The sequence below is a fragment of the Ascaphus truei genome, chromosome 4, assembly GCF_040206685.1.
Source record: "Ascaphus truei isolate aAscTru1 chromosome 4, aAscTru1.hap1, whole genome shotgun sequence".
Lineage (NCBI taxonomy): Eukaryota > Metazoa > Chordata > Amphibia > Anura > Ascaphidae > Ascaphus > Ascaphus truei.
Window position 1 is genome coordinate 150,338,032 of NC_134486.1, and position 23,778 is coordinate 150,361,809.

General features: G+C 42.9%; 1 long non-coding RNA gene across 1 annotated transcript in view; it reads left to right on the forward strand.

Moving 5' to 3' along the window:
• The first annotated feature begins 442 nt into the window (after nt 1–442).
• LOC142493129 (uncharacterized) overlaps nt 443–23,778 on the forward strand; it is a 291,999-nt gene continuing 268,663 nt past the window's right edge. Inside the window, exon 1 of the long non-coding RNA XR_012800994.1 lies at nt 443–575. This is a non-coding gene — a long non-coding RNA (uncharacterized LOC142493129). The remainder of the gene's footprint in view (nt 576–23,778) is intronic.

Consider the following 23,778-nt stretch of genomic DNA (forward strand, 5'->3'; position numbering starts at 1 on the left):
GACTCAGATTTTTACATCACTTATGCCACCAAAATATACATTGTACTGTGGTGTGGTTACAATAAACCATTTTTATACAACATCGTATTACATTTTCTTCCATCTTTCTTTTCAATATTATTATCCAACCTTTACAACAAACAGTCACCTATTGTTCCACGATTTATAAATTACGCATTTACATCCCGGGCAACGCCGGGTCTCTCAGCTAGTATGTTAATATTATTATTGAGTGATGTTCCACATCCACAGTACATGTAAATATTTCTATATTATCTGATGTGCATTTGTGTGTGGTTGCCATTGATTAAGTCTTTCAGTTACAGCCTGGATCTCTCTATTATTCTGCCTGTGTTTACAATCAGCCCATGCTCCTGTCTCCAAGTTATTTAATTTGCCACTGGTAACCTGCAGCGTCACCGCACCCACTCCCCTCCTCCTCCCATCCATCTCTCGCGAGATTTCCCCCGACTCTCGTCCGCATTTTGGTTTCTGGGGGGTGTTGTGGGCTCCCGGCCCCTGTCAGAGCTGGCGGAGGAGGAGACCGCCGGGCCTGGGAGAGGATTAGACGGGAGGTAAGGAGCATTACATTAACATGTCTCGGTGGGAAACCCGGGCCTAGTGCCGGGGAGGATAAACCTCCACAGGGAGGGAGGGGAGCTGGGCCCAGTGTGAGGCCGTGGGGAGGGCTTTCTGGCTGCAGGCCCCGGCTACACACATCTCACTCACCGGAGTTGGTGTCACTCGTACTTACCGTGCATGGCCTTCTAGTTTGTAATGTGTATATATAGAGATTTCTGTAGGAGCTCAAATGCTATGTCTCTTAAGATCCAATCATATGTACAGAGAAAACCATACAGGGGAAATATGATAATTAAGGATACAGTTCTCGAGTCCAAATGTCATTAGAATTGACACATTAATCCCTGGAAATGTTGGTGAGGTTATCATCCATTCTCCTCTCCTTAGGGAGTTCCATAGTATATAAGGGTACTCACTGTTACTCCCCTGCAGGTCCTTAGTTTGTAATGTTGCCCCACTCATTCTAAGTGTCTGGGGTTTTATAGGATGCGGGGCAGCATGTCACATAGTTTGTGGGGTTATATTGCAGCCAGTCTCATACGTTGTGTTGGGTTATATTGCAGCCAGTCTCATATGTTGTGTTGGGTTATATTGCAGCCAGTCTCGCACGTTGGGTTATATTGCAGCCAGTCTCGTACGTTGTGTTGGGTTATTTTGCAGCCAGTCTCGTACGTTGTGTTGGGTTATATTGCAGCCAGTCTCATACGTTGTGTTGGGTTATATTGCAGCCAGTCTCGTACGTTGTGTTGGGTTATATTGCAGCCAGTCTCGCACGTTGTGTTGGGTTATATTGCAGCCAGTCTCGTACGTTGTGTTGGGTTATATTGCAGCCAGTCTCGTTCTTTGTGTTGGGTTATATTGCAGCCAGTCTCGCACGTTGTGTTGGGTTATATTGCAGCCAGTCTCGCACGTTGTGTTGGGTTATATTGCAGCCAGCCTCGCACGTTGTGTTGGGTTATATTGCAGCCAGCCTCGCACGTTGTGTTGGGTTATATTGCAGCCAGCCTCGCACGTTGTGTTGGGTTATATTGCAGCCAGTCTCGCACGTTGTGTTGGGTTATATTGCAGCCAGCCTCGCACGTTGTGTTGGGTTATATTGCAGCCAGCCTCGCACGTTGTGTTGGGTTATATTGCAGCCAGCCTCGCACATTGTGTTGGGTTATATTGCAGCCAGCCTCGCACGTTGTGTTGGGTTATATTGCAGCCAGCCTCGCACGTTGTGTTGGGTTATATTGCAGCCAGCCTCGCACGTTGTGTTGGGTTATATTGCAGCCAATCATACATGGTGATTCATAGGTTATTATGAAGCCTCTTAGTGGATATAATGGTACCATACTCATCCTCTGTGCCTGGTTTGTATAGGACTTATTGTGTATTTTGCTGCCTCACTAATACTCAGTGTTTTGTTTTCTAGGTTATAATGAAGCTTTAATCTAACTCAGTGTCTGTGTTCTTATGAGAAATTACACTGCCTCCCTCATGCGTAAAATCTGCTTTTTTGGGAAACCATTATTCTCAATATCTGTGGCCTCGGGTTTTAATGTAGCCTCACTAATTCTTCGCATTTGTAACCTTTTTAGCCTTGTGTGGAGTTACTCCTACATTAAACCCAGGGTTTTTAAAATGTATCTTTGGATCATGCTAACTTTGAAGCAATTAGTATCCAAAGCTGTAATAGGTAGGTGCATGAACCTTTTTTATATTTAAAAAATTAATTGAGCATTGGTCTGGTTGGGTATCCTTAAGCTTAGTGACTAAGATTCACCATTTTGCTTCCAGTAAATAATTTTTTTTTTTTTCAGTTCAATTGTAGTTTTTATAATAAGCAACTGCTGCTTTATAAAAAAAAAAGTATATCCTTACAGGCTGACAAGCGCTCGTAGTTTGCCTGCCATTCTAGTATTCAGCAGTCTGATTTGTTTGGAGACATTCTCATTACAGTATACTGTATATCCTGATTTTGTTTTCAAGATATCTTTGTAATGTACAGAATTCATTCTTTTGTGTGCCCAGCAAAATGTCATTTTGTGTTTTAAAGGTTTGTCTGGTCTCTCACCTCAGCAAGTTAGTAAGTCTTTTAAGGGGCCTAAATGCTAAATGGACCATTCATTTAAATCATGAGACATTGAGGTGGTACTAGACCTAATTTCTCTGTGGGAGTGAGTTATATTAATCAGGCAGTAGATTTTCTATCTGCAGCTTAAACCCCTGACATAAATCAATAGGAATTCTGTAACTGAAATAGGTATTCTTTTCATTTCAATTCTGAAAATCCTGGGTAACCTACTCTTTTGGGTAATTCGATATCTGCAGTTGTAGAACAGACTTGTCAAATTTAACTCAGAAAAGGATATCTGTCGTTTTTGAGCATCCAACTCACTTGTTGGGCATATTCCATAACAACATCTTTGTTTTTCGGCTAAGCATCGCCGGATTCCATGCTTTTTGGACTTTGCACCTTGACAGGTGAGAGCTGAGGCAGAAGTGATACCTGACCAACTTATTCAGACTTGACTCTTTAATTTGTAATTGAATCACATTTATTGCAGGGTAGCACCACCCGTTGCTAGGGCCCCTAAATAAAAGAAAAAAACATCACTTTTTGCTGTAAATTGCCTAGACATTCATCATTTTGTTCATTTATCCTCTACTGCAATTGTTGAAGCCAAAATAATGTCATTAACATTTTACTCTTGTCCACATTACTAGATGTAATAGATGAGAAAACCTTCTTTGTGTCCAGGCCATACCTGTAAAGTATCACTCATTTAAAAAATAATTAGCACAAAACTTGAATAGAATTCAACACACTGAAGTTGAAATTCTTAAAATATTACCATAGTCACTCCCACCAATGACTGCCATCAATTGTACTTATTCTCTGATCTGTGGTCTCTGTAAATTTCCCATCATACCACTTAGGTTGCAAGCTCTCTGGGTCATGGATTGTCTTTCCTATTGTGTGATCTTATTTGTTGCACTTTATTGTACTGTAATTCATTGAGTGGTTATTGATTACAAAGTGACATTCCAAATGAGTAAAATTGCCTTTCAATGAATAGTACACCGAAATGTTCTATTGTTGCCAGGGTCGTAGTCCTGAATTCATAACGAATGTGTACTATTCATGTACTGTCGCTTGTGAAGTGCTATATAAATAAAGATATACATACAAGTAGCTGGATTTTGGAAGCTTATTGGGGTCAAGTCTGACCACCAATGGCTGTCTAGCCAAAAATGCTTATGGGAGAGTTGGTTGAATTCTTGACAATTTTGAGTCTTCAATTTGTTTTCTTGCCCACTAGGGTTAAGTTCAAATTTACAAACCAATTAAATAAATCTTACATTTAAAAACCTTTTTGTTTTCACCATTGGATTGTAAAATCTGTTAACTATTTAGGGTGTTACACTCGAGTTTTATATTCGATTATATGGCAGGAAAGCTTCTGAATTGCATGTGTGGGAAATATCGACTGGTCAAGATTGTCAGAAGCATTGTCAGACTTAAACAGCAATCCACCCGCCCCCAGAAGTCTATGTCTTATGTAAGTGTCTTGCCACCTGAGCATGGTGTGCTTCTTCCTTCTTCTTTTTTTTTTTTTTTTTAAGGAGAAAAAAAAGTGTGTATATTTGTGTGAAAAAGAAAGTACACCCTCTTTGAATTCTATGGTTTTAAACATCAGGACATAACAACCATCTGTTCCTTAGTAGGTCTAAAAATTAGGTAAATTACAACCTCAGATGAACAACAACACATGACATATTACACCGTGCATGATTTATTTAACAAAAATAAAGCCATAATGGAGAAGCTATGTGTGAAAAACCAAGTACCCCCTTACTGCTGCCATAGGAATTAAGATGCTAAGTAGCAGACAGGTGCTGCTAATCAAATGCCCTTGATTAAATGATCATCAGCAAGTGTGACCACCTCTATAAATGCCAAAAGTTTTAGCAGCAGGTTGGGCTAAAGTCGTGAGTGGAGTACCTAAGGGATCGGTACTGGGACGCCTGCTTTTTAACTTGTTTATTAATGACCTTGAGGTTGGGATCAAGAGCAAAGTCTCCATCTTTGCTGATGATACTAAATTGTGTAAGGTAATAGAATCAGAGCAGGATGTAATTTCTCTTCAGAAGGACTTGGAGAGACTGGAAACGTGGGCAGGTAAATGGCAGATGAGGTTTAATACAGATAAATGTAAGGTTATGCATTTGGGATGCAAGAATAAAAAGTTGACTTACAAATTAAATGGAGAAGGATTTAGGAGTGCTTGTAGACAGCAGGCTTAGCAATAGTGCCCAATGTCATGCAGTAGCTGCAAAGGCAAACAAAATCTTATCTTGCATCAAACGGGCAATGGATGGAAGGGAAGTAAACATAATTATGCCCCTTTACAAAGCATTAGTAAGACCAATTTTGGGCACCAATCCTAAGAAAAGACATTATGGAACTAGAGAGACTGCAGAGAAGAGCCACCAAATTAATACAGGGGATGGACAATCTAACTTATGAGGAGAGGCTAGCTAAATTAGATTTATTTACATTAGAAAAGAGGTGTCTAAGAGGGGATATGATAACTATATACAAATATATTCAGGGACAATACAAGGAGCTCTCAAAAGAACTATTCATCCCACGGGCAGTACAAAGGACTCGGGGCCATCCCTTAAGGTTGGAGGAAAGGCAATTTCACCAGCAACAAAGGAAAGGGTTCTTTACAGTAAGGGAAGTTAAAATGTGGAATTCATTACCCATGGAGACTGTGATGGCAGATACAATAGATTTGTTCAAAAAAAGGTTGGACATCTTTTTAGATTGGAAAGGTATACAGGGATATACCAATTAAGTATACATGGGAAGGATGTTGATCCAGGGATTAATCCGATTGCCAAATCTTGGAGTCAGGAAGGAATTAATTTTTCCCCTTAATGGGGTTTTTTATTTGCCTTCCTCTGGATCAATAAGTAAGTATAGATATAGGATAAAGTATCTGTTGTCTAAATTTAGCATAGGTTGAACTTGATGGACCTACGTCTTTTTTCAACCTCATCTACTATGTAACTATGTAACAGTTTGCTGGTCTGGAGAATTCAGGTGTGTTAACACAATGCCAAGGAAAGAAATCAGCAATGATCTTAGAGAAGCAATTGTTGCTGCCCATCAATCTGGGAAGGGTTATAATCTTCCCAGGAGTGGATGTCCCAGCAATTTCACCCCAAGGTCAGACCGTGCAATGCTCAGACACATTGCAAAAAACCCAAGAGTTACATCTCAGACTCTACAGGCCTCAGTTAGCATGTTAAATGTTAACGTTCATGACGGTACAATTAGAAAAAGACTGAAAAAGTATGGTTTGTTTGGAATGGTTGCCAGGAGAAAGCCTCTTCTCTCTAAAAAGAACATGGCAGCACGGCTTAGGTTTGCAAAGTTGCATCTGAACAAACCCCAAGACTTCTGGAACAATGTCCTTTGGACAGACGAGACCAAAGTGGAGATGTTTGGCCATAATGCAAAGCGCCACATTTGGCGAAAACCAAACACAGCATATCAGCACAAACACCTCATACCAACTGTCAAGCATGGTGGTGGAGGGGTGATGATTTGGGCTTGTTTTGCAGCCACAGGACCTGGGAACCTTGCAGTCATTGAGTCGGCCATGAACTCCTCTGTATACCAAAGTATTCTAGAGTCAAATGTGAGACCATCTGTCCGACTGCTAAAGCTTGGGTCATACAACGGGACAATTATCACAAGCACACCAGCAAATCTACAACAGAATGGTTGAAAAAGAAAAGAATCAAGGTGTTTCAATGGCCCAGTCAAAGTCCAGACCTCAACCCGATTGAAATGCTGTGGCGGGACCTTAAGAGAGCTGTGCATAAATAAATGTCCACAAACCTCAATGAACTGAAGCAACGTTATAAAGGACAGTGGGCCAAAATTCCTCCACAACAATGTGAGAGACTGATAGTCATACAGAAAACGATTACTTCTATATACTGTATTTTCTTTAACTGCATGCGATGTCTTGTATATAATGTATACCCTGTTCACTTATGTAACTGTATTTGTAACCATGTGTTATTTGTCTTAACTCTATGCCCAGGACATACTTGAAAACGAGAGGTAACTCTGAATGTATTACTTCCTGGTAAAATGTTTTATAAAACAGACGGCAGAGAAGCCCAATGCTACATCCAACATGACAAAAATACACAGTAAAATACTTAAATATTCGCGTGAAAAAGGATCATCCAGTTTAACCCTTTGGCCAAAGCATTGTAAGCTTGCGAGCCACGACAAGGCAGACCCTGTTCGCAAGTCCTAACACTACCAGATAAAATACTAATATACCTCTATTATGATTAAAATTCTCATTTACCTCTATTTGGAGGGAAAAAGCCCACATTGGATTTATATCCAATAGAATGAAAGACCTACTAACGTGGGGAGGGGCGGGCTTAAAACCTTGGAAGGAGGAGCCACTAACCTCCAACAGCTGAGAATATTTTGTGGGGGCTCAGGGGTTCCCAAAAAAGAGCTTGCTGGGACTTTGTTAACCTGTTCTCAGCTGTTCTCAGCTGTTGGAGGTTAGTGGTTCCTCCTTCCCAGGTTTTAAGCCCGCCCCTCCCCACTTCCCAAGCTAGTAGGTCCTCTTGTGTACAACCCTGATGAAGGTCCCTCTGGGTGATCGAAACGTTGGTTGCAGTGCCCTGTGATTCAATACAGTTTTTTTCTGAAAACATGCAGTGGGCTGTCTCTTTTTTTTTTTTTTGCTGGACCCCAATCGTGTGTGTGTGTGTGTGTGTGTGTGTGTGTGTGTGTGTGTGTGTGTGTGTATATATATATTAAACACACAAACCCAGCAAGCTCAAACGCCCACACCCTCCTAAAATTGACTATATGTAATGCCACATAGAGTGCAACTGGGCTGTGGCACATGAATGTAGGAAAACACAGGGGGTGCCCAGTGCTACATCCAAATGACAAAACATACATGGTAATAATGTATGTTTTGTCATTTGGATGTAGCACTGGGCACCCCCTGTGTTTTCGTGTTTATATATATATATATATATATATACATATCTCTATACATATCTCTATACATATCTCTATACATATCTCTATACATATCTAAGAAAACATGCGCACTCATGGTGTAGTAAGTATGAAAAATTTATATTTATTTATTTATAACATATTTTACCAGGAAGTAATACATTGAGAGTAACCTCTCGTTTTCAAGTGTGTCCTGGGCACAGAGTAAAACAAAATAATACATGGTTACAAATACAGTTACATAAATGAACAAGGTATACATTATATACAAGACATTGCATGCACAGTTAAAGAAAATATATATTATGAGCGTATGAAACAGTTACAGACCAGATTAAAGTGTGAGACAGCCTTAGATTTGAAAGAACTTAAGCTGGTGGTGGATATGAGAGTCTCTGGTAGGTTGTTCCAGTTTTGGGGTGCACGGAAGGAGAAGGAGGAACGTCCGGATACTTTGTTGAGTCTTGGGACCATGAATAGTCTTTTGGAGTCTGATCTCAGGTGATAGGTACTGCATGTGGTAGGGGTGAGGAGCTTGTTCAGGTAGCTGGGTAGCTTGCCCAGAAAGTATTTGAGGGTGAGACAGGAAAGGTGAACTTTGCGCCTAGACTCTAGTGATGACCAATCTAGTTCTTTGAGCATTTCGCAGTGATGTGTGTTGTAGTTGCATTGGAGAACAAAACGACAAATTGAATTGTAGAGGGTGTCAAGTTTGCTAAGGTGGGTTTGAGGAGCCGAGCCATATACTATGTCTCCATAGTCAATAATTGGCATTAGCATCTGCTGTGCAATACGCTTTCTGACCAGGAGACTTAGGGAGGATTTGTTCCTGTAAAGTACCCCTAGTTTGGCATAGGTCTTGGTTGTCAGGGTATCAATGTGCATCCCGAATGTTAAGTGGGAGTCAAACCATAAGCCCAGGTATTTAAAACTAGTGACAGGGGTTAGGGTGGTTTTAGCGTTGGTTCTAATCAGGAGCTCAGTCACTGGAAGCTTTACAAATTTAGTCTTGGTCCCAAATACCATTGTTACCGTCTTGTCAGTGTTTAAAAACAGTTTGTTTTGGGAAATCCAGTTTTCGAGTCTCAAAAAGTCAGACTGAAGTATGTGTTGAAGGTCAGAGAGGCTATGGCTGTGTGCATACAGGATTGTGTCATCTGCATACATGTGTATTGAGGCTTCCTTACAAGCTGTGGGAAGATCATTAATGAACACTGAGGAGAGTAGGGGCCCCAGAACAGAGCCGTGCGGGACACCACAGGTGATATCCAGGGGGTTGGAGTTAGAGCCTGAGATGGACACATGTTGGGATCTTCCTGATAGGTAGGACTGAAACCAGTTTAAAGCATGTTTCCCTATTCCAGAGCTCTGGAGTTTGTTAAGCAGGATAACATGATCAACTGTGTCAAAAGCCTTTGCAAAATCTAGGAATACTGCACCAGTGAGTTGTCCCCGTTCCATTCCGCACTGGATTTCATTGCAAACTTTTAGCAGGGTAGTTACGGTGGAGTGTTTGGAACGAAACCCAGACTGGAATTGGCTAGGGAAATTTGTCTTGGTGTAGAAATCGCTTAATTGGGAGTGGACACATTTTTCCATAACTTTGGATAGAATTGGGAGAAGTGAGATTGGCCTGTAGTTTGAGACAGTGTTTTTGTCCCCACTTTTGAAGATTGGGACAACTCTGGCAGTTTTCCAGGTCTTAGGGATATGGCCTGCAGACAGGATGGAGTTGACTATGGACGCAATTGGTTTGGCAATGGCTGGGGCACCAAGTCGTAGGAACCGAGATTGTAGTAAGTCGGGTCCACATTGGCTGCTTAGTTTTAGTTTGAGGAGCGCTTGTGTAATCTCCTCTTCAGATACTGGGCTAAATTGAAAATTGTGGGCAGTGTTGGGAGGGGGTGGGACTATAGGGGTACTCCCAGGATGAGATTCAGGTTTGGGGTTTGTGCTGCGTTTCGCTAATAAGTTAGTGGCACACCCCACAAAGTAATCATTGAATGCATTTGCAATGTCAGTGGGGTTTGTCAGAGTAATATCCCCCTTAGTGATATTACTTGGTTGTTGATGGTTAGGAGGCTGGAATATATTGTTGATAACCTTCCAGACGTTAGCTGGGTTTGATGTATTTTGGTGGAGATTGTCAGAGTAATATTGTGCTTTTGCATACCTTGTTTGCCTTGTGCACACGTTCCGCAGGCATCTGTAGTGATTGAGATCCTTGGTAGTGCCAGTTACTTTGTAGCTTTTCCACAAGGCATCCCTGAACTGGTAGAGTGCTATAAGGTCAGGTGTAACCCATGGAAGGTGGGCCCCCCGTACCCTTATTTTGCGTAGTGGAGCATGGGTATCGCAGAGTTTTAAGAACTCGGATTGGAAATAGTCGAGCGCAGAGTCAGGGTCGGGAATTAAATCGATTCTGTGCCATGGGCAGTTGGTAAGGTCATCCAGAAACTGTTGTGGGTTAAAGTTTTTAAATGTTCTAGTGAGGAGAACTTTAGGGCTTGAATGGGGCGGTTAAATTTTCCTTACACAGTACACTATTGCATGGTCACTGAAAATATCAGGAAGGATGCCAGAGGATTGGATTCTGCTGGGGTTTGAGGAGAGAATCCAGTCTAGCAAGGAATGGTTATGCGACTTCAGGTTTATTCATGTGGGTTGGGAAATGAGTTGCGATAGGTTAAGTGACTTGAGTTGTATCTGGATTTTGTGGTTTTTAGGGTCAAGCCAATTGAAGTTGAAATCCCCTAGAACTAGCAGCTCACTCTTCTCATTCAGAGAGGAAATGGAGGCAAGAAATTGGGTGATATCAGTCAAGGATTGTAGAGGGGCTTTAGGGGGGCGGTAGATGCCAGCAAGCAAGATGGGCTTAGAAAAGGGGAGGCAGATTTTGCCAACTAGAGTTTCAAAAGAGGGTGGACTTGGTGGGCAATGTAACAGTGTAAATTGTAATGTGTCTGCAATATAAAATAACACCCCTCCTCCTCTCTTTGACCTATCTCTCCTAAAAATGGAGTATCCCTGAATGGCGATATTTGCATCAGGGGTTTTAGAGGATAGCCATGTTTCTGTAAGAACGATGGCTTTGGGTTTATGCATAAGGCACCATGCCCTTAGTTCATCCAGTTTGGGCAGCAGGCTCCGGATGTTTATATGGGCGACAGATAGCCCTTTTTGGAATTTAAAGGTGGAATTCTCAGGGGCATGGGACAGAGCTGAAATGGGAGGACCTGGGTTAGTTTCAATATCACCTGCTAGAGAGAATAATAGTATGAGTAGAAATTTGGGTAGTTGTTTGCAAGTTGTAAATTTGTGGTGTTTTCCATTAGAGTGAGCAGTGGTTGGTGTGCTGGTTTTTAGAGTTCTCCACCAACATTCAGTAGATAGTGCAAGGCTTTTGAGTAGTCCAGGGTGTATGGTGATGTTGGGTGTGGGCAAGGATGGAGGAGTTTGTAGTGGATAGAGGGAGTAACATCTCCATGAGGCCAGGAGAAAGAAAAAAGTTAGAAGACATAGCAGGTTCATGATGCCAGAGGTAGGCAGTGCTGCAAGGAGCTGTTGTGAGCAGAGTGAGTGTGTGCAGACTAAACAGCAGGGGTGGGCCTGTACCTTGTCAAGTGTTTTGCTGCATTGCAATGCTAGGGTCAATTCAGGGTTTCAGTGTTTTGTGCAGTCAGTTTTGGGAGAGGCTGCAGTGAAAGAAGTTGTAAAGGGGTGGGGGGTTAAACTATGCAGGCTAACAAGCATGGGATCATAGTGTGATCTGAATAGCTTACCGTTTGTTGTCTTGAGTAAAAGTGTGTGCAGTAGATCCAGTATATGGATCTGAAAAGGTATAAATTGCGCACTCACAAACGTGACAGGATTAAAAGCATGTATGAGTAAAACTCAAAGCGCCAACGATGACTGGGAAGGTAGGGTACAAACTTGGGCTCCACCGTGTGCTGCAGATGTCGATAGCTGCGTGGCTTCTGTGTACCAGGTACTTCCTCGTTGCAGTCTCGCGAGAGTTGTGACGTCAGCGGGAGCTCTTGGGTAGCAGAGAATCTTGGGTAGTCTCTTGCGGAGCTGTTTAGGACACTCTACACCCGCTGGATCCAATATGACATGCAGATTTCTCCGGGAAATAGTCCGATATTGACAAATATGTCAGAGTGCGCAAAAGTACATAAAATACAAATGTATTGGCTCAGAAAACACCCTACGCGTTTCGTCCTTAAGACTTATTCAGGGGGTATAAAAACACAAAGGTTGCAATCGTAATTTATATGGGTATCAGCCAATCAAAGCTAGACATAGTTAATTAGATAATATTGAAACTTACTCCAATGTTTTCAATTGAGTTTCATTATTAACTCCTTTCACTGCTGAAAGAGAACAACTGCATTAGAATACCATAAAATGATGATAAAATGCAGTAATAAATGCAATAAAGATTATAGTTAACATATACACATATATTTTATATTAAACATACATATGCCTATAGTTATAGGGGAATGAAATGCGCAAATGGATAAAGATTACATCCATATAGACAAAATTCTATTTTATTTTTTTAGAGGAAATGACCATAGGGGAAATAGCTATGGTATAATAAAGGGAAAGAGGGATGACTAGAAGTCACAATATAGCATATACATATGCATATAGCACAATGAAATGCATAATGCATCTGAATATATCCAACAATTGGTATAGATAATAGAGCAATATTGTAAAGGAATCACAAAAAACAGAACACAGAGGAAGAGACCAATGATGACTTAATGCCAGAGGCACAACCATGAACATAATCTAATAGTGTATATCTATTTTTTAATAATTAATTGATATATATTATAGTGAATATAAATTACTAAACATTAATATATATATATATATATTAATAGGCACAGACACACGCACACGCACACAGACGCGCGCGCGCACACACACGCACACACACGCGCGCACATACCATAAATAAAACTTCCTCAATCATAAGAATATATATAACAATATACTAAATTGAACAAAACAAATATGCAAACTTGTGCACTGAGATTGAATCCCAAATCACCAAACGATGACCGCCTAAATGTCATCACTACTTTTTCTACTGCCTCACCGGTCATTACGAAAAGTATACAGGATAATTGGCACGTCCTTGCCAACGACTCGGCAATTGGGAAATACTGCAAGACTCCACCACGTCTATGCTACCGTAGAGGACGCAACATTGGGGATATGCTTACCCAGGCAGACCCTATGTTGAAATACTCCACACCTCCCTCCTGGCTATCCAACAAACCAGGGGCCTTTTGGTGCCATGGGTGCGTAAATTGTGGGTACATGCAAACTGGCAATTCATTCGCACACCCACAGACTGGGAATTCCGTAAAGATAAAGAATTATCTGAACTGCGAGTCGCGGTTTGTAGTGTACTTTATCAAGTGCCTGTGTGGACTCTTCTATTTCGGGAAGACCTCTATGATGTTTAAAGAGAGGATGGCGATCCACCGGTCGACCATCCGCAAGGCGTTGCTCGGGGCTGAAGGGGATGAGGATTTGCACCATTTGCCTGTTGCCAGGCACTTTAGACAATGTCAACACAGCCTTACCTCACTGTGTTGTATGCCATTTCTACAGGCCAATGCATCCACATGTGGAGGTGACAGGAACAAGCAATTGCTGCAATTGGAAACCAGGATGATCTTTGAAATAAAAACATTAAGCCCATATGGACTTAATGAGGAGTAAAAACTGAGTTGCTTCCTCTGAGGGATCATGCTTATTATTATGCCTGTTCCCCATCCTTGGCTCTTCATTCTTCTTTTTCCATCTTTCCCTCCTTTCTCCTCCTCCCCCCCCTTTTTTTCCTCTCTATCTCTCCTCCAGCCACCCCGTTATGCCTTTTTTTTCAGTACCAGCATTCTCTCTTATGTATTGTGTATGTGTTCATTTACTGTGAGTCAGTCTTCCTCACAGTGGTGCTATTCCCCCCTCACTTCTCTTCACGAATCTCGACGACGCACGCGATTCTGCATGTTTGACTCTCCGGTTTGTTTACATCCCATGACGCATGCGCGATCTGATGGCCAATCAGCTGCGGTTCCCGTGGCAATGTCAGACGCCACACTCACGGAGAGTTTGGTGATCAACAGCTGTTGTAACCAGGAAGTAGCCTGATTGATTCTTAACCACACGTGAATTGTTTCACCTTCTGAGTACTATGCGCGCGTTTGATGTTTTTTAATTGTTTTTGCTGCTTTTTCACTGGTGGGTTCTTGGTACTTATAGTGGTCACTGCCACTCTGTTGGTGCACGTCCTTGAGAAAGGTCCCATTGAGCGGACCGAAACGTCGGTGTGTGTGCCGGTCATCTTCAATGCAGAACTTTTTTGGAACTTTTTTGGATTAATACTGTGTGCCCTCCTTTCTGCTCTTGCTGAGAGGATTATCGTGTGTGTGTGTGTGTGTGTGTGTGTGTGTGTGTGTGTGTGTGTGTGTGTGTGTGTGTGTGTGTGTGTGTGTGTGTGTGTGTGTGTGTGTGTGCGCGCGCGCGTGCGTGTACAAAAATAAATAAATATATATATATATATACTTTCCCCCCCCCCCAACTTATATTTTTTTTTGTGTTTTTCCAAACTGAAAGCAAAAGAAAATACAAAAAAAAAAAAAAGAAGGGGGGGGAGTGGGTACAGAAAATAGGAGGGTGTGTGGGGAAAGGGTAGTAGGGTGACATCTATCATGTGCTCCACGCAGGGAGCGTACAAACAAGTATACTTGTAACATCCTTAATCAAAACTAAAACTGTTTAACCATTAGCGGTCTCCTTATTTCATAGTTCCGATTGGATTCTTCCAAATATATGTATCCCACGGATCTCATGTTGTCTCAGAAAGGTGTGGATTAGACTTGTCTCTCCATTGTCATTATGTAGTTTATCTTGTGCAATACCTCAGTGATAGGGGGGGGGGGTCATTCTGCTTCTAGTGTTTTGCGATTAGTGTTTTGGCTGCTGATAGGATCTGTGTTATCAGATAGTCTATTTTTCTCTCTAGGCCCTCGTTAGGTTTTAGTAGAAGCACTGTTTCTATGTTCCAGGGTAGGTCCAAACATGTTACCCCTTCTACTAGCCGTCTGATTCTCCCCCAAAAAAGGATTATCTTAGGGCAGGACCACCATATGTGTTTAAATGTGCCTATTTGGCCGCAATTGCGCCAGCACATAGGGGAAGTTAGCGGGAAGGAGTGGAGACACGCTGGGGTATAGTACCACCTGTGTAGGACTTTCAAATTTGTTTCCCTGATCGTTGAGCACCGGGAAGCTCTAGCTATCCTTTTGTATTTTTCTTCCCAGTCCTCTTCCTCTAAGGGGTTCCCAATATCGTGTTCCCATTCCGATATATAGGCAGTCCTCGTTTTACAACGCTTCGCTTTACAACGAATGACTTATCCAACGCTATGCAATGCATACCTATGTTCATTTTTACAACGCCAAAATGGCTTATCCAACGCTCTTACGACGCTTTGCAACGTTGTGTATGTGTGTATATATATATATATATATATATATACAAATTCACATAAACAACGTTGCAAAGCGTTGTAAGAGCGTAAATATATATATAATATTATACTATATAATATTATTATACTATATAATATATTATATATTATGTAATATTATATATATAATACAGTATATACACTATATAATTTATGTGTGGGCTGTATATCTTATTGCCTTCATAAAATATTTGGTGTATTTTAGTGTTAAAAATGCCTTCAGGAACGGAACTTTTCATCTAAACAGTGTTCCTATGGGAAAAAGTGTTTCGCTTTACAACGCCATTTTGAGTAACGCATTGTGTCGGATAACCGAGGACTGCCTGTATTTTTGCTTGTTTAGTCTTCATTTTGTTTCAATAGTGTCTGGTAAAATTGGGCAATTGTCCCTCTGTTATATTGTCCCCTTTGGAACAGACTCTCAAAATTGATGAGTGGTCTGTTCCAAGTGTCCCCTGGCTGTATCGAGGAGACATAGTGGGCCAGCTGCATATATTGGAATATTTGTGCGCTTGGAATATTGTATTCCTCCCTTATCCCCATACATTATTTAACCTTGCCTCCTTTTTGCATGTCTCCTAGCTTAGATTGCCCTTTCTCGTCCTATTGTTTAAAGATGTTCGAGTTATGTGCTGGTGTGAAATCAGATTTAGATCTGATTGGTGTTAGGGGCGATGGGATGGAAGAAATCTGCTTGTGTTTGCAATTTTTATCCCAGATATTTAAGGAGTGTAGTAAGACTGGATGATTTCTATAGCTTGGTTGCCTATTTGCCCTTTTTACCCATAGAAGAGACGCTAACTCCTCTTACCCAGCTTCCGACCTCTCAATGTCTACCCACTGTGTTTTTTCTGGGGGTGCGGACCAATAAATTAGTGGGCTTAGTCTAGCTGCTTCGTAATATTTAGCGAAGTCTGGTTGACCCAGGCCTCCCCGGGTCAGAGGGAGGACCATTTCTTGTTTATTCTGGGTTTTCTTCCGTTCCAGATACATTTAGTTATTTCTTTTTCCAGGTCTCTAATTACAAAGATTGGGACGGTTACTGGGAGCACTTGGAATAGATAAAGTATTCTGGGTAGCAAGTTCATTTTTACTGAAATAATCTTGCCCGACCAGGATATCTGATACCTTGACCAGGCCTCTAGGTCTTTTTTCAAGCTTTTAATAAGGTTCGGGTAGTTTGCTCTATAGATGTCATCATATAGTCTTGTGATGTACACTCCCAAATATCTCATTTGGTCTGGCATCCATTTTATTGGGAATTTTTTCTTTAGTGCGTTTTCTGTTTCTTTAGGCTAAGGCCCCGGTCACGGCGCTCTAATGCGCGCCCGCGCTTTCGGCTGCGCGTTCCGGCGATTCCCCGGTCTGCAGCTCACTGCAGGAGCAGAGACCGGGGGGGGGCGTGCCGGAGGAGTGACGGGGGCGCGGCCATGACGTCACCCGGCAGGTTCGCCCTCATTGGCTGAACCGCCGGGGGGCGTGCCTAGCCGCTCGACGCGAGTTCCTGCTCTCAATTCTATTGAGAGCAGGAGTAGCTCTTGCGCGAGCGCTGCGGCCCCCCCTCGCAGCGGGCCCGGCGCCGTTGCGGGGAGGGCTCTGGTGAGCGCAGCGTCCGCCACAGCGGACGCTGCAGCATGCAGCGGGGGCAAGGCCTTAGGTATGTGTAGGCCTATAGCCTCTGATTTAGTGTGATTCACTTTGAAGGTCGAGAGTTTGCCAAATTCGTCTAATGTGTCAAATAGGTTTTTTTAATGAAGTTTCTGGGTTGGTCAAAGAAAGTAGAGTATCGTCCGCGAATAAAGACACTTTGTATATATTGTTCCCTATAGGGACTCCCTCTATCCTCTGATTCTCTCTTATCCTTGAGGCTAGTACTTCTATGCACAGGCCAAATAACATAGGGGAGAGTGGGCATCCCTGTCTGGTTCTGTTAGAGACTTTAAATGGTGCTGAAGTGTAGCATGAGGTGTGCACTGTAGCTATTGGGTTGGAGTATAGTGCTTTAATGCCCATAATAAAGTTTTCATGTAGGCCCATCTCTCTGAATACTCGGAACATATAGGACCAGTCCACTCGGTCGAAAGCCTTCTCAGCATCTAACCCCAGGACCAGGGTGGGGCGTTGATTCATATTGCTGTTGTGAATAATGTTAATTGCTCTCCGAATGTTATCGGAAGCTTGTCGTTATGGGGTAAACCCCACCTGGTCCGGGTGAACCAAGGTATTTAATACTCTGTTCAATCTAGTTGCTAGGATTTTGGCGAATAGTTTTATGTCTGTATTGATCAGAGAGATGGACCTATAACTAAAGCATAGCGCAGGGTCTTTCCCTTCTATTAGTATGACGATGATTGAGGCTTCTAGGGATTCTTTCGATGGGGCTTCACCATCCAGAATCTTGTTGAACCATCGGACTAGGTATGGTTTCAGTATATTTTCAAATTTCTTATAATAGAAATTAGTGAACCTGTCTGGGCCCGGGGCCTTAGAGTTCTTGAGGGATTTAATAACTGCTGATACCTCCTCAAATGTTATTGGAGCTCCTAGTTGGGTAGATTCTGATTCATCCAGTTTGGTTAATTTTGAACCTTTTATGTATTTATCTAGTTTTGTTTCTAGCTCCCTGTTGTCTCGGTCTGGGTTTGTCAAATTATATAGGTCCCTGTAATATTGAACGAACTCTTTGTTGATTTCGGCTGGGTTATAAGTTAAATTGTTTTGGTTGGTCTAATATATTAAGGCTTATATAAGTCTATCGCGGTCCGATGACGTCACTCGTGGCACAAACCGCAAGATGTCAGCTCAAGTAGCTCATGCGCATTTGCGTGGGTATTTGGAGTAATCACACCGGCTGGGATTTCCCCTCTTCTGGTATATCAGCAGCGATTACCTTACTGCAGGCACCGGTGTATGTGACGTCATCCATTAAGCCATGTGTCTGTGATTGGTCGTGATGATCGGAAGGCAGTGCAGACTGTTACAGGATATCCTTTAAAGACTAGCTCACCTCGACTTGTTTGTATCACTCCGGGATGAAGCCCATCTACGGGCGAAACGCGTAGAGTGTTTTTCTTTTGGCAGCTTTACATTATTATTTCCTGGCATGACTCTTACTGCATGATGCGGTTTCTATGGACTCTTATTTCTTTCATCACAAGCACGCATTGGAGCTAAAGCTACCAGGAACTGACCCCCTCTGCTACGACATGACAGCTGAGTATCTTTCTCTCTCCTGTTTGGAGTCAGGGTTCCTCGTGGGATCTATGCTCATGTGTGTTTGATTTATTCAAGCACATTGGCACTCTGCATTTTTTCATACTGTTGCACATTGTTTGCCTATGTGCTAGGACCATAGATACTACATGCATTCATGCTGTTCATTCATTTATCATTTTTTGTATTTGCTGACCAGGGTATGAGTCTTGTTAATATTCTTTTTTTCTCCCCTGTGTTTTTCCCTTGGTAAAAGTTATATTTTTGTCTTATATACATTTTTATGTATATAGGTTTATTAAATGTTATATTTTTCTTTATGCCTGTAGTTGCAGTTCACATTATGTAGCAAGGTTTTTTTACTACAAGGGTCTCTCTTTGTATCTATTAGCTTTTTTTGTGTCAATTTATTATTTAGACACATCTTAGTTATTGGATCATTGGTTAGCATTTATCTCATTGTTTTGTTTAGTGAGTCATAACCTGTATATTTTGAGCTTTCATTAGTGTGTTTATGTTTTTAAGTTAGTGTTTATTGCTGTTCAATTAATAAAATCTTTTTCATTTTCTACTCTGACAGAGCATCCGGTTCTTTTTGCAAAAGTTTAATTTGATTATTTTTGTGGTATATTTTAGAGTGCTATATTAGGGGATTGTCTTAGTCTTTTTTTGTGTGCTGTATATATTAAGGCTCGCTGTTTTATTTCGGAGTTTATGTCAGGAATCGGCGTTCTCCACGCTCCCCACACAGAGCACCCCCTTCCCGCAGGGAGCCCCTGGACACACAAAACAAACCTGCCTTACCGGCCTCCACGGCTCCTCGCCCCTGCCGCCGTCGCGGGATCACTCCCCTCGGCGATTCCTCTGCTCAGCGCCGGGCGCGCCCACGCCCTCCTGCACGCACACCTGCACCATCCACTGGCTCGGTTCACGCGCGTACACGAGTTACGGAGCACGCTCAGTCTGCACACTCTTCTTCCCGTCCCCCGGACCTCAGGCTCCGCCCACGCACACTGCACGGGCATACTCAGGTTACCAACAAGACTCACCTGGCCTGTTATGCCTGCACCAATCTGCAGTGTCTCCCTGTAGCTCTTCCTGTCCCGCCTCCGTTCCTAATTGGACCTTCCTGCTTTATCTAGCTCCTCTCTGCTCTCAGTCTTTGCTCGACATAGTCTCTGTATGGAAGTACTTCTGGATTCTCTCAGTGTTTTCACAGGTTCTGACGCAGCTCGTACGACTACCGCCTCTGGCTCTCGATCTCGGCACTCCTTGGACAACGCTCACTCTGGTAACCCCTTGAACACGGCTTGGACAACAACCTATCTCCACTCTCCACTCCCTGACTTCGGCGAGGCATCCTTCACTCTATCTCTACAACCGGTACCGGCAAGTATTGTCTACCTTACTACACCTGGCCTGGCAACGCTTCATAGCACACTCCGGACACGCTCCCTTTGCTGCGGGTGCGTGTATTACCACTTCCCCCTTCAGCTCAGGGGACGGGTCTGGTCTGCGGGCAGCACCGGCGTAACAGTTTGGTGGCCAGTTGTCTGTCTGCTTTATTGCCTTTTTCATAAAAGGTCTGATTTGTCCACCTTATTGCTTTCTCGGTGTCTTCTATCAGTATGTTTTTAAGTTCTGATCTATCTTTATCGATCGTGACTCTAGCGGAGTCTGTTGGGTTTTGTTGATAAGTCTCTTCATTTTTTCTAATACTATGATTGAGGCTGTTTATCCTCTTATTTTTCTCCCTTTTCCTATAAGAGGCAATTCTGATTGTTTTATCCCTAAGAGTGGCTTTGTGCGCTGCCCATAGTGTACAGTCGCTGACTTGGCCGTTATCATTTACTGAGAAATAATCCCGTATGGCGGTTTCTATGGCGTTTTTGGTATTCGGAGTAGAAGGTCATTCATATGCCATATGCCATAGTGTGCCTGTCGGCCTTTGGTCTAGGTCTCTTATGATTAATGATACCGGGGCGTGGTCTGACCATGTTATATTGTCTATTTCTGCTTTTGTTATCCGGCCAGCCAGTTCTCTAGATATGAAGATATAGTCTATGCGGGTGTATTGCCTATGTGTGGCCGAATAGAAGGTAAATCCTTTGGTTATGGGGTTCATTAATCTCCAAGAGTCGACCAACCCGCTCGTTCTTATACTTTGTTTAAGGGCGATTGAGCTCTTCAATCTCGAATGGTGCTCTTTACTCGTGAGTCTCGTCCTTGTCTTTAGTGCAGTCTATGACTGTGTTAATATCACCTCCAATTATTAAGTATCCCTTCTTGTTTTGGTTTATCACATCGAAGGCCTCATTGATGTAGCTTTCCTGGTCAGTATTAGGGGCGTATAGACATACTAGTGTTAGTTCAGCTGTGCCCAGTTTGTCTGATATAATTAGCATTCGGCCGATCTTATCTCTTTTGTATTTTTTCTACTTCAAAGGGGATGCTGGTTCTAATCAGGATGGCTACTCCTGCTTTTTTATCTATCGCTGGTGAGTGGTAGATTTGGTGGAAGTTTCTGTCTCTTAACCTAACCGTGTCTTCTCTATTTAGATGTGTTTCTTGGATCATGTGTATGTCGCTCTGCCTAGTTTTGAGATCCCTGAACAGTAGTCTCCTTTTCATGGGAGAGTTCAGACCCTTTACATTCTGGGTAGTTACTTTTAGTAATTTAGCCATATTCTCGTTTAAGATACCTTGTGTATGTATTCACTATGGTCACCTTTTTATTATTCGGTGCCCTATGGAGAATTTCCGGTTTTCGGGACCTTATCTTAGCTTGTTTTTCGATTGTGTCTTTTTGGATGTGTACAAGTATGATCTGGTTAGGGGTGGGGGGGGGGGGGGAGTGGGGGAGAACAAAAGTAACCTTGGGGGGTTTTAACATGGTATGGGGTAGGGCCCTCTAGTGCTTTGTGCCTTTGACTCTGCGTTTGGGGTGTTTGGAACATGCAGAGTCAAGAAAAAATGAAAGGTATGTGTGGGGTGCAATGTGGTACTTGCAGTCTGAAAGGTTGTGAACGTATACAGTCATCGTCTCTGCTTGGACCCACGTTGGTGGTCCGGTTTGCTGGGTAACCTTCTTTTCTAGTAGAGCTGACTGGAGCTAGAACACGTATATAGGGGGATAAAACACAACAGTCAAACTTTTGAATCAAACATAATGTACAATGGGACACGGTTACATTGTTAGCTGAGCAAAGTCTTTAGAGGAATAATAATGGCTTATTCCTTCTACTATCAGTTGTTTAATTATTCTGTTCTCTTTTTCCCTTCCTCGTGCCCCCAGTTGTTCGCAACTTTCTATTTGGATCGGCATAAAGGGTCAGGGCTGGGGGCACCAATTGAGATGGACTTGTCTCTCCTATGCTCTCAAAGCTTTGCCAAGTTCAAGTTTTTAAACCTCAATGTTTGGGGCATGGTAGGTTATCTTGGGTTTGTTGGCACTCTGGATCACCTTTCTCGTCTCGGTTGCGGGTGTGTCCTCGCTGTGTCTCTTCAATTCCTCTGGGATCTCTAAGCCCAAATCAGAGATGAATTCCGGTCCTTCCTCTGTGGTTCTTAAGGTGGCTTGTTTTCCCTTGTGTGAGGCTTGAAGGCGGAAGGGGAAGCCCCATCTGTATCTGACGTCCTTGCTCCTCAGGTAGCCTGTAATTTCCTTGAGTTTGCGTCTTTTAGCGATTGTTGTTGGCGCGAGGTCCGAGAAGATCTGCAGTTCTGCATCTTCAAAAGGAATCTTGTCTAGGTTTCTGACTTTGTTGGATATTTCCTCTTTGGTGGAATAGTAGTGGAGCCTTGTAATTATATCTCTGGGTCCTCTGTTTTCGAATTCTTTCGGTCTGTATATTCTGTGGGCTCTGTCCAATTCCAGCTTAGCGTTGGTAGCTTCAGGGAAAATACTCTGGAATAATCTGTTGAGGTAGGGCTTGATTTCTTCATTGGGGACTGACTCTGGGATGTTTCGGATTCTGAGATTGTTCCTACGTGATCTATTCTCTGCCTCTTCTTGGGCGTCTTGGAGTCGGGCAATCTGTTCTTTCATTTGGGATATTTCCCCGTCAGTCTCCACTTGCTTTTCGGTGACCGCTTCCATGGCTATCTCCAGCCCTGTTGTCCGTTCTTCTACCTCTACGACCTTAGTATGGAGGCTCTTCATTGCGCTTTGCAGTTCTTCATGGAACATCTGCTTTATTTCTTTAACCCAGGCTTTTAGTTTGCTCCTGATATCTGGGTTTTGATATGCATCCGAGCCTGAGTCAGTTTCCTCTTGGTCTTGGGCTTGTGCTGCTTTCCCCTTGCCTGTTAGTGAAGGCGTTGTGCTTCTTTTCGTGAAGAACGTGGACGCTTCCGGTTTCCCTGACTTTCTGGGGGGAGCAATGTCGCCAGCACGCAGCTGGAGGGTGTGGGAGTGAGTCAGTCCTCAATCTTTCTTTTTATTCTTTGTTTGGCTGTATTAAATTATGGAGACAGAGTGAATCTTGTTCTTTTTCTGGGCTTCTCAGTACCACAATTGCATCCCCTCACTTGGGCATTTTGTTAGTGCATGGGACTAAGTGTATAGACCCTGGTTCTTTAGAGTTTTGTTGGGAGGGGCGGGGGGGCGTGCATGTGCTCGGGTGTTCAGCGTCTGGTTTCGGGCTTTGATGTTCAGGTAGTGCCCGTGGTATGCAATCTATTGGTCAGTGGGGTCTCCTTCAGGCTTCTTTGGGTTTTACCTCTGATCGCTCAGTTTGATCCCCTCTGCCAGGCTGTTTTTTTTGCCTCACTCCTGTCCTCTCTCCCCAGTCAGAGGTCTCCGGCGGCCATCTTAGGTATTGAGTGTGCTTTTTAATTCTTTACTTTTGGGTTCTTGTTAGCTGCCTGCTGCAGTATCTGGTGTTTTTTTGGGGGTTTGTGGGTCAATTTCTCTTTGTGCAGCGCGAATCTCTGTGGCTGTGCTGCTGCTTCGTTAAGTTTTATTTTTAATCATGCAAGTCCCCTTTAATTATGGAGGGTGGGCTGTGTACATGTGTTAAAGCCCTCTCCTCTGTAGGCTCTTTTTGCACTTCTGCAGAGTGCCCGCTCACTCCGTCGTCACTTCTGCGGAGTGCCGGGTCAAAATGGCCACCCTCGCTCCCCTCAACCCTCTGCTGTAGCCCCACCAACCTTCAGTCGCGCACTTGCTGCCGCTCTGGGACTTACGGCAGCCTCTCGTCCCGCTTCTTACCCGGCCACCCACGAGATATATATATATATATATATATATATATATATATATATATATATAGATATAGATATAGATATAGATAGAGCCAGTCAGCACACTAATACAAAGCATAGGCAGATGCTAGTCCCATAGAGATAAACAGCATAGTTA